This window comes from Bos indicus x Bos taurus, chromosome 18 (assembly GCF_003369695.1).
Source record: "Bos indicus x Bos taurus breed Angus x Brahman F1 hybrid chromosome 18, Bos_hybrid_MaternalHap_v2.0, whole genome shotgun sequence".
Lineage (NCBI taxonomy): Eukaryota > Metazoa > Chordata > Mammalia > Artiodactyla > Bovidae > Bos > Bos indicus x Bos taurus.
Window position 1 is genome coordinate 5,715,220 of NC_040093.1, and position 7,395 is coordinate 5,722,614.

A 7,395-nucleotide genomic window follows, 5' to 3' on the forward strand; every position below is an offset into this window, starting at 1 on the left:
AAGCCAAAAAATAAAAATATAAAATAAAATTTCTAAAAAGAAAATGTAACTCTGGTTTCCACATAGCTCTTACAGGTTTATGGTCAGGGTCCTAAATTTCAGTCAGCTCCAAATATGTTCTGCTAAACACACTGGGATAAAAATATATGAGTAACTCAGTATTTTATATTTTTATTTTTTGGCTTTCTCCCATAGAAGTGCAGAGTCTTAACCACTGGACCTCCTGGCCACACCCTCAGGTAACTCCATCATCCTAATCTAATCACATGGTAACAGAGCCCCGCCCACCTCCCCTGATTGGATGGAATGTTCTAGTGCTTGTTAACCATTCTGTCACACTCCAAATTATATCCAGTGTGTAGAAATGAAGAAATATAATTTGGTCTTTGGCATTCCATATGATCTTAGAAAGATAGACATATGACCGTACAACTTTGCAATTATATACCATGTTTAAAATACTTAAGCCTATGCTGCCAGTGGGAGAGGATCTGCATGAGTTGGGGAGGGGGGTACATGGAAATATTTGACCTTTCTGCTCATTTTTGCTGTGAGCTAAAAACTGCTATAAAAATAGACCCTATTTAGGGAAAAAAACCCCATGCATTAAAAATATTCAGGGTCCTGAATTTAAATCAGCTGCAAACTAATTTTCCTGAGTACACCAGGATAAAGAGAAGTTAATAACTCACAGTTTTTAAAAGCCCTTGCTCAAAGACAACAGGGCTCCATAACTGATAATCCAACACCTCACCCCACACATACATAAATCAGTCTCCGAGTAACCATTATTTAAAAAGTTTGACTTTCATCGAAAAATTGACGTTTTAGAAGTATTTTGTGAATCAGGCACGATGCCAAGAAATGCTATTTAACAATTAACTAATCCTCATCTCAACACTCAAATTGGTCCTCAATAGATTTGTCCCACTCAGCAATTTCTCTGAGGGATTCTTTGAGTTCTCAAGGAGAAATCAGAACTAAGCCGTGTCCTTGCCCTCTGTCCTGAGCCAATCAAATATGTGGACACTGCACAAAACCACTGGAGACAGAATGTTCACCAAGATGACTGGAGAAACAACTGCAGACTAGAAATCCTTCTTCTGCTGGGCTTTATACTGTCTCAGGACCCGCTGGCTATGCCCTCCAGATAATCCCATCATCCTAACCTAATCACCGATCCCGTCCCCCTGATTGGATGGAATGTTTTATAGGTGTTTACCATTACTTTATACGTTCCACTTTTTTCTCAAATGTATACATCTGAAACAACGTGCTACAATTAGGTTTTGCCAATTTCTATAATATTTTAAACCACAGCTTCCCTGGTGGCACTAGTGGTACAGAACCTGACTGCCAATGCTGGAGACCTAAGAGCCGAGGGTTCGATCCCTGGGTCGGGAAGATTCCAGGGAGTAGGAAATGGCTGCCGCTGCTGCTGCTAAGTCGCTTCAGTCGTGTCTGACAGTACAACCACAAATAAGGCTCCTAATCTCACGAGAAGACGGCATAACCCAATCAACCAATAGGAACAAGCCACGCCCCCTGAGGTTCTAATAAAAGGCTGGTTCATCCCTCCAGTGGACACGTCTCACTCCGAACCTCTCTGAGAGCGGGCACGTCGTTTGGAGCTCCAGATGGAATCCGGCACAGAAGACCGGCACCCCAACAGCCCTTCCATGGAACAACCCACTGACCAGAACCCATCTCAACAAGACTCCTTTGAAGAAAAGAGCTCTGATGTGGAGGAGAAACTCTCTGAAGGGAAAGGCAAAATAGTCTCTTCCCAACTCCAACAGAATTCCGTGGAAGAAAGGGGCTCAGATGGGGAGGAGAAACGATCCGAAGAAAAAGGCAAGACCTTCTCTTTCCACTTAGACAGCCACGTCCAGAGGCCAGATAGGAACCTGAGCTGTTGGTCTGGGGTGGAAAGGAGGAATGGAATCAGGGACATCTAATTTGTGGGTATTTTATTTGGAGATTGGTGATAGGAGCCGAACCCCAGTCCTATGAGGGCTCTGAGTACTGTGGCGATGATCCCCAAGAACCGTATTGCTCCAGTTCATATAGGATGCGTCTGCAGGGCCTCAATTGAGAGATTTGCCCCAAAATACGGACGAGGGATGGACTAAACACTTCAGTGTCCCCCAAGGTGGGCAGTCATTTAATTCCCCCTTTTTTCCAGGATCAGAGCCCGAGATGGATGAGAAGGATAATTCGAAGGAAAACGAGACCCAAGACAGAAACAGACACACTGCTCCTTCAGGTAAGACTTAATTTTTCTGGAGAAGAGGGACAGGACAGGGGGTACCCCAGTCTCGCTGAGCAGGGAACTAGGTGAGCTTTGGCCGCCAGGCCTTGCCCATCCTGAACTCTAGGATGCGTAGCGGGTAAACCAGCTTTTGTTGCGATCTTGGCTTCTTGTGTGTCGGGGATCAGCTAGGTTGCCAAGGCACGGGTTGCAAGCAGTCACTCAAAACTCTCACCTGATCCACAGATTCAGAACGCGGTTCCAGTTCCGAGAGTTCCAGAAAGCGGAAGATAGATTCCAGGAACCGCACCTGCGATGGAACAGGTAGGATCTTGCTTTTGGGTCTCGAGGTGTGTGAAGAGAAAGCAGGTGACCTGTCCAGTGCGTGGGCACAAAGGGGGTTGTCCAATGGCTGAAGGCATTTAGAAACTCTGGGATCCCTGGAGCATTTGAGCGCCCAAGATGGGTGTAGCATCACCTCGTTCTAGAGCTGAGGGTGTGGCGCAGGAGAGGTGGGGTGTACCTGAAGGCGCGTGGTGAGATCCCTGGGATGGGGGGTCCTTGGGAATTGATGTGGCAGGTCTCTCACCCGCATGCTTTGTCCGTAGGGGCCTCTCCACATGAACCCAGTGTGACTTTGGAAAACAAGAAACGGAAGGTGCTTGAGTCTGGCCGCAGCAGCTCCAGCGAAAAGACCCGGGCTCCTCGCTCCAGAAGACCCCACCCGAGGCGCCCTGGGCGCAGTCAGCGGCCCAGATCCAGGTCCCCCGAAGACCAGTTGCCTCCACTACGAAAAAGCCTCGTGACCTCCCTGCGCTATATGTCCGAGGCCATTTATCAGAGCATAGTCCACATGCACAAGCAGCCGGGATATTCCCCGCAGTGCTGGCAGCAGCTGGCCCAGCTCCGGGAGCCTCTGTGGGCCGCGGCGCAGACCATATACACCATGGCCAACGAGGCGGCCTATGCCTTCCCTGCTGAGGGCTGGCTCTCTCCGGCCCCAGCGCAGGGTACCCTGCGGCCAACCAAGGATGGAGTAGAAGGGCCGAGCTCTGAGGCCAGTCCACCTCTTCTCTAGACGTCAGAGCGTCAGAAGAAGCTTGATTTGAGCCAGGGGGACCCAAGCCTACTCAGCAGAGACCACAGCTCTGACAGAGCCAAACCTTGAAACCCCCTAGATTCTCCAAAATGACCAGCAGGGCCGATTGTTCGTCACAAACCCGGGGTGGTGATAGGAAAGGAACTTGAAAAATGGACTCAGAATGTGAAATCTGGGTTTCCTTGAGGATTCAGATTACAGAGTTTAAAATTCATGCTAGACAATGCATGCACTTTGAGTATCTTGGAAAAACCAAGTTGGTGTATTAATAACCACCACCTTTCCCACCTACCTGCCTCTTTCCCCCTGCCCCCCAACCCCACCCCACCAACTCCCAGGCCCCTTGCCTCTCTGGAGGGCTAAAGCTGAGGTGCATGTACCACACTGGCATTATTTTATAATGAGAGCAAGTATCAGGATGTAATTCACATGTATTTGCACACTTTGAAGTGTAGAACTGAAAACATATTCATATCCTTTTTTTTTTTTTTTCCTGAAAAAGCACTAGATCTTTCCTCATTCACCTCCAGGCCATGGAGGCAGATACTCACAAAGCTTTAATAAGAATCTGTCTAGGGAAATGTTTACAGTTTTCAGTTTGATGAAAGATGGTGATGCCACCATGTGGCATATTTTTGTTTAATTTAGATATTAAACATTTTTGTTTAATTTAGGTAAAACCTAAGTCAAGATATATGAAAAGGTTTCTTGACCTTTTGTATTTATTCTTATGTACCTACTTTTAGATTTCTCCTGCTTCATAGATTTCAATTTGCCATGGTTTCATAGAGGATATTAAATCTCATATATATATTGTTGTTGGCTTTATATATTATTGTATTTAATTCCGTATAGTTTTGATTTGCACTTTACACTGGGATCGTATAGTCTCAGCATATAAATGTATATAATTTTTATGTAACAAAAATGAAATTAAAGTTTCAGAAATTTATTTTAGCCTTTGTCATCTTATTTCCATATCACTTAGTAACCAAGTAAACAGTAATGTTTTGGGGGAAGGAAATGGCAACCTACTCAAGTACTCTTGCCTGGGAAATCCCATGGACAGAGGAGCCTGAGGACTGCAAGAGTCAGACACAACTTAGCGACTAAACCACCACCATGGTGATGGAAGTTAACTATAAGTATAATGGTAATAAAAAAAACAGTGATAACACAGAGACACACACAGACATTCACAAAGCTCAAATATATCCACATTGTTAGGCAACAGAGCTCTAGAACTTTCTTCACCTTGAAAAATTGAAACTCTGTACCCATTAAATTACTCTCTGGGTCTCCCTCCCCTCAGTCCCCAGTAACTACCATCCTACTATTTCTGTAACTATGAATTTGACTACTCTAGATATTTCGGTAAGTGAAATCATATGATACTTGTGTTATTGCGACTGGCATAGTTTGCTCAGCATAATGTCCTCAAGGTGCATCCATTCTGTAGCATGTGACAAGATTTCCTTTCTTTCCAAGGCTGAATACTATCCATTTGTATGTTTCTGTCACTCAGCATAATGCCTTTGGTATTCAGTCATGTTTTTACACAGAGTAAGAGTTTATTGTTTTTCATTGCTGACTGCCATTCAGTTTTACAGATTGACTAGTGGTTGTTTATCCACCATTTGTTGGACATTTGGGTTCCTTCCAGTTTTGGGGCGTGCGTGTGCGATAAGTTGCTTCAGCCGAGTCCAACTCTTTGTGACCCCGTGGTCTGTAGCCTGCCAGGCTCCTCTGTCCATGGGATTCTCCAGGCAAGAACCCTGGAATGGTTTGCTCTGCTCTCTTCCAGGGGATCTCCCTAACCCAGGAATCAAACCCGCATCTCTTGCATCTCCTGCATTGGCAAGCAGGTTCTTTACCACCAGGGAAGCCCTCTGTTTTAGAGACAACATAATTCTATAAACATGCCATGTAGGTCTGTTTTTGGTGATGTAAAATTTTTTATTTTCATGGGTAATATTTGAGATATTCTGCAAACTGTACCATTTATAGCATTCATTCTTTAGATTAAAATTTTAGATTCCATCTGAAATGAGGTCACAGTTTCACAAGCCATGGAGTGTTCACAAAACTTTTGAGCATTACCAATATACCATGAAACCCAAAATTTTCATGAAAGTTGCATCAGTAAACATCTATCAAAACAGGAGAACAGAGATGCTACTGAATTAGTCCCATGTGAACAAATGGATGCTTTATCTGTTCCCTCTCCTGATGTGATGATCCTAGAAGAGACAGAATCCATTCATAAATTTTAGGAAAATTTATTCTGCTTCCAAGCATTTACCCAGATAGCCTAGGTTAACTGTAGAGTTGTCAGAATGGCTCTGGGGTAGTGTTGAGGGCAGCTGTGAAATTTCATCTTATCACTGTCACCCTGATCTAGATCAGGCTCTTGGAGTCAGTCACCCTACAATAAACTGATTCATTGATTACCTAAAGATCCTTGCCTCCCTGCTTTGGTTTCAAGATGCCTTCTTGTTTCATTGGGCTTTTCATTCCCTCTGACATCCAATATAATGCATTCACATGAGATCTAATCATGGGTGTCCATGGGAATTGACCTGGCAGGTCTCATCCACAAGACCGGAAGAGAAATTTATTTCCTATTTACTTTGCATTTTCATTTGATCACATATGTATCTGATACACAACTATAACTTGATCTTTGTCTTTCCCAAGCATTTTTAGAAATTCTAACACATACATACTTTTAACTCTAAATATTATTTTCTGTGAGTGCAAAATGTTTATATACATGTCTTTATGCTATCTAATTTTGTATCATGACTTTTCTCCCAATTGTTTTCAAGAAGATTTTCTTCTTACATATGTACCTCTAGTTCATTGAGCTTCACCACTGTGTAATATTCCAATTCTCTCATAACCTGGTTGGTTTTTCTGGGGTCCAAGCTCCTATTCCAAAATTTTGTATGGATCCCCCACTCAAAGTTGCCTTTTTAACATAATAACAAAAGCACATCTGTCATTCAGGAAACTCCAATCTTGTTTTTTATTTTTAATTGAAGGGTAATTGATTTACAATATTGTATCAGTTTCTGCTGTAGAGCACAGTGTTCAGTTAGTGGAAATTCCAAAGGTTTTTGGAGTTTTCCACCAGAGCCTTGGACAAAGAAGATATGTTTATTCTCAACTGATAAATCATTCAGAAATATGCCAAAGTGCATAAGAAAAGTTAATAAGCAGCAAAACTACAGTGAAGATAACATTAATAGTTGATATTTGGGAAGTGGAAATTTCTATCGAAATGGTCTTATTCTTCAAATCCACTAGCCTGATACAAGTCAAAGAAAAAAAATTTATACTGCACATATATATATATGGTTGAATTCCTTCCTAAAGCTTCTTTCTCAAGTGCCTGACTGTAGCCTACTCCTTGCACACAATCTCCAAAGGCGTCCCTTGGACAATGACATATTTAGGGTTGAAATTTTTCCTCACTTAGTTTCTGATGCCTCCAAATGAATGGGAAACAGAAGTTTAAATTATACTCTGGAGGGAAAGTGAAGTGAAAGTCGTTCAGTTGTGTTCGACTCTTTTCGACCCCATGGGCTATACAGTCCATGGAATTCTCCAGGCCAGAATACTGGAGTGGGTAGCCTTTCCCTTCTCCAGGGGATCTTCCCAACCCAGGGATGGAACCCAGGTCTCCTACATTGTAGGTGGATTCTTTACCAGCTGAGCCACAAGGGAAGCCCAGGAGGGAAGTGAGTATAAAATTGCACATTTCCCACATGCACAATTCTGCATTTCCTGTCACACTACCAGTGTCCATCACCTGCTCTAAAACTCAAGCTTTTGGTTAAGTAAATAAAAAGCTGTGGGACTTCCTTGGTGGGCCAATGGTTAAGAATCTGCCTTCCAATGCAGGGGACAAGGGTTCAATCCCTTATCAGGGAGGATTCCACATGCCACAGGGCAGCTAAGCCCCTGCACCACCACTACTAAGGCCAGAAAGGTCTAGATTTCAGGCTTGGCAACAACAGAAGCCACTGCAAGGAGAAGCCCA

At 43.4% G+C, this 7,395-nt stretch overlaps 1 protein-coding gene across 1 annotated transcript in view; it reads right to left on the reverse strand.

The window, feature by feature from the left end:
* The window catches only part of LOC113875832 (zinc finger protein 677-like), an 84,862-nt gene that overhangs the window by 28,433 nt on the left and 49,034 nt on the right, over positions 1 to 7,395 (reverse strand). The gene's annotated exons all lie outside the window — the stretch shown is intronic.